Genomic DNA, 4,625 nt, shown 5'->3' with positions numbered 1-4,625 from the left:
TTCGGTATATTGTATAGTTGTAAATTGCCTTGTATTAGATGCTTTTTGAAGGATAGTAAATGGTTAATTAAGATGTTGTTGGGGAAATTTTAGTTTAGCAAATGTTAAAGCATTCGACATTTCTTATAATAATGTATAAGATTAGGAATTATGGTAAGTGAGTTGTGATCTTATAGGAGCAAGATAGAATCGACTATTTAGGTATTGGAGTGGTTCAGTCATTGTTTGGCATAGGTGAAACCATTATGAAATTGCTACTTTGATCTTGGAATGAAAATTTTAATTGGAGGTTAAATTTGTTTGGTTAGGGCCGAATAGGGTTTATAAGTTAATGGTATGCTATATATATATTTATATAGTTAAATTTGTGTATATGAAAGCGTGGTAAGTAATGTGAATTTTTGTTTGTGCATGCGAATTATGTATTGGTATAATAAGCATAAAAGTTAGTCATGGCATATTTTATAAACATATTATGCATTGAAGTTATATGATTGTCAAATGTGACTATTAAAGAAGTAATGTTGAATAAGTAATTAAACAAATTAATTTGTTTTAATTAAGCTCATGAGCAAAGAGGATCTAAATCAGATAAGGGAAAGGAGAAAGCAATCGAGTAGCCTATCCGCAGTTGTTCAAATAAATCCGAGGTAAGTCTTTGAGTAATGGAACTTAGCTTAAGATTTGATAAACAATGATATATATTTATATGAACATAATAAATAAAATGTGACCCAATGGTTCTACTTGAATTACATATTGAAATAAATAAGTTTCTAGCATATAAGTTTAGTTATAATGAAGAATGATATGGAATACGGGTAAAGATGAGACTATGAATTGGTGTAATTACCTATAGTAAAATGATAAGGAATAAGTTACTTCTATGAGCCTTAGCCGATTGGTTATTAGAAAAGTGATATTTAAATTATGATTTGTATGTGATAATAAGAAGTACTTATATATGATGATATGTTCTAAACTCAAATGGTAAGCTCTTAAGTGTTTGGACTTGGAAATTTTAGAGCAAATTGTAATAATCTGCTTAGGACAGCAGCAGTAGCGTGATTATTGAAAATCACCATAAAGTTTTGGAGTGGAATTAGAGACTGAATAAAATATGAAATCAAAGACCAATGAGTCTAGTTTCTTATACAATAAACAGTGCAAGCAAAGGAATTTCCTATAGAGAGATATTTAAAGTTGTGTGTGACAGTGTCAGAATGAATCTGAAATCCCCTGTTCTGTTTTTAGAAAATCATTATAAACAGTACAAAAATTGTTATAAGATAAAATTTATATTCTTAGACTCCTTAATGAGTCTAGTTTCAAATGAAATAAACAAGAACATATTTTGAAATCTTTACAATGAGAAATTTGATTCGTAGTGAAGAGTGGTCAGTATAGTTAAACAGTGAAATAGGGGAAACTTTAAGAAAATTCTGGTTTTGATTGGCTAAACCAAAAATCCTGGAAATTTTATGGATAGAAGATATATGAGTCTAATTTCGGGGAAAATTTATGGCACTTCATTTGGAGTTTTGTAGCTCTAGTTACAAATAATTTAATGATTGTTGCTCAAGAAAACAGCTTGTAGTGAATCTGTGATTTTGTTGTAAACATTGATGAAACTAATTGAGTTGCTTATAAGCTATTGCTGAATTGATGTACAAGATAAATATATAGGTGGTGAGGCCAAAATGGCTAAAATTTAAATGTGTGCAAGTTATCCGAATGGCTATTTTATAAACGTAAGCAATGTATATGTAATATGTGTTGATAGTTTTATAAATTGAAGGTGTGGTGACTTATATGTTGTTTAGCCGAATGGTTGTCATGAGAAGAATGTAAGTCATGTGTGTATTTTCTTATTTAGTTGGAAGTTTATTGAAAAGGATATATATATATATATATGTGTGTGTGTGTGTGTGTGTGTGTGTGTGTGTGTGTGTGTTAAAGTCAAATGATATTATGACATGAAGTTAAGGTACATGCTATATGCTTATATTCGAATGAGGTTAATGAATTACAATGGTGATAGTTTGTGTGAAATGTGGTAACATGTGATTAAATATACATGGAATTTGGAAAGTATCCGGTTAAGACTCGTGACTACGTGATGTGGCCTAATGGCTCTTGTGAAATGAGACTAGCTATATTGAGATACTGAATAAGTTCGAATGAAGTGATACCTTATTAATGTGTTTCCGTGTTGGAAAAATCGAAGGTATGTAAATTGATGTGTATACAACTTTGTGAATTAACTATGATGATATATCCGGCTTAAAGTCCCGAGCTTGGTCTCGTAAGCTGGATTGATTTTTTTAAAACCTAGAAGGCCATGGCTAAGTGCCTTGAATTATTTCAAAGCGAAGACCATTTGTATATCTTTAAGATAAGGATTTAATTAGTTTCATAAAATTTACTAATTTGAGTTGTATTCGGGATGTGCAAATATAAGGTATGGATTGCGTTTGGTCATTTATGTATATGTGATAAGGAATATGTTTGGCCCTTTATATACGATATCTGAAACTTTAATACTTGTCATGATTTGATTATTTGAAATATTAATGTGAATATGAACTAAAGAACTAAGCTCCTAAATACATATATACAATTATGTATGTGCACGAAATGAGTGCATATGATTAAGTGGTTAGAGGTATTGAAAGATTGAATTGGTAATTGGTAACTATGGAAACGGTAAGTGTACAAAGGTTAAGTATATGGTAAGTGATACTTACTTGCTATGTGAACTCGATTTCGTTTGTATTACAAATGCACTTGGGAATCACTTATGAGATGGTTATAAGTTATATTCAACGAGTATTGACTCTATCAAATTGTTTATGTAAGATGAAAACATGAATATGTGCTTCCAAATATGGAAACCGAATGTGATTATAGTGTTATGTTTTAGTTCGACTGATTAAACTAAAAGTAGCATTGATGTTTTTAAATGCGAAAGAGTATATACTCTTAAATTTGGATGAAATAGATGAATTGCATGTGCATACATAGGGTTTAATCTATTTGACCGAATGGTGATATATCTTGACATTTCAAAATGTGATTTGTGTAAGGCCTAATCTTAAGCGACTTAGTAATAAATCAACAATTACGGATGATCAACACATTAAGTTGGCCAGATTATCAAATTTGGCCTTTGCTCAGGGATCGTCAACAACTCGTCACACTATCACTATCCACTGTTTGGTACTGCTATATTTTGGATTATTTTATGGCATGTATAGAATAAACTAGTAGCGAAATAATATTCTGGTTAATGTATATAAGCCATGCGAAAATGGCATCTTTTGAATGTGTACTTATAGAAGTTTAATTTTATCCCAGGCTGTATTTAGCATTTATCTAAATGAATGATCTTTATTTGAAGAAAAAGTAAAAAAAAAAAATTACTGTTCTGACATGAGTTACAAGTCTGGTAATACCCTTTTCCTATTCTGACAACGGTTACAGGATAGGGGTGTTACACCATGTGCTAGAATTATATCCGGACTTAGGGTCCGTAGGCTATGTGCTGGAATTATATCCGAACTTAGGGTCCGCAGGCTATGTGCTGGAATTATATCCGGACTTAGGGTCCATGAGCTATGTCTTTGGAATTATATCTCGGACTTAAGGTCCGTAGGCTACGTCTTTGGAAATATGTCCGGCTAAAGTCCCATGAGCTTCGAGCTGGTATTATACGAGTTTAAATTCAAAGAGCTTGTCTTTGGTAATTTGTTTCAAGTCCTAAGACCTGACAGGCTTAATGCCAGTAAGTTAAGTAAGATTATGATATTGAATGTTCGCAGTAAACCATCGTCAAGTAAGTACTATACATTTAATATGTTCAGGTACATATTACTTACTCATCGGTGAACTAATTTTGAAGTGAATCACTAGCATCAAAGAAGAATATATATATAAATATGATTGATGGTTATATTTGCGAATATGAGAATGATTTAATCGATCATGGTATATTTGTATATGAATTATATGTTAAAATTTCTTTATGTACTCATGTACATTTAGTCAATGATTTTGTAAATTATTAGTATCAAAGAATGATACTTAAGTGTGAATGATTGTTATATCTACGAGTAAAACAATGACCTATTCGGTTAAATGTTGTTATTATATGAGATTATTTGATTTAAATGCATCGCATGAACTTTTAGTAAAAGAAAAATATGTGCTGAGAATCTATGTTTATGTTTATGTGTATTCGGCCATGAAGCAATTTGAATTGAGAATAAGTCTGTTTAAATGAATGTTTTGATTTTCGATAAGTTTTAATTATTTGTGATGCTTAAAACTTACTAAGCTTTGAAAGCTTACTTCGTTTGTTACGTTCTCTATTTTATAGATTGTTGATTCTAGTTACCTGTTCGGAAAGGGAATCGTCAGCTACTCATCACATTATCTATCATTTTGGGGTACTACTATATTTTGGAGCTAGTATGGCATGTATGGAATAGACTTAAGCGAATGATATTTTGAGATGTACTTATATATAAGCCATGTGAATATGGCTACCTTTGAATGTCGATACAAGTTTGAATTTCGATCTTTAACTGAGTTTGGCGATGTATATTTTTATTTTATTTTTATTA

At 30.8% G+C, this 4,625-nt stretch overlaps 1 long non-coding RNA gene across 1 annotated transcript; it reads left to right on the top strand.

The window, feature by feature from the left end:
* Positions 1 to 440: 440 nt before the first annotated feature.
* Positions 441 to 3,325, top strand: LOC128284369 (uncharacterized). Its single transcript, XR_008274799.1, has 2 exons — positions 441 to 650; positions 3,153 to 3,325. It is a non-coding gene; the product is annotated as an uncharacterized LOC128284369 (long non-coding RNA).
* Positions 3,326 to 4,625: the final 1,300 nt, after the last annotated feature.

This window comes from Gossypium arboreum, chromosome 11, assembly GCF_025698485.1.
Source record: "Gossypium arboreum isolate Shixiya-1 chromosome 11, ASM2569848v2, whole genome shotgun sequence".
Classification (NCBI taxonomy): domain Eukaryota; kingdom Viridiplantae; phylum Streptophyta; class Magnoliopsida; order Malvales; family Malvaceae; genus Gossypium; species Gossypium arboreum.
This window is presented reverse-complemented; position numbering and strand designations above follow the sequence as displayed.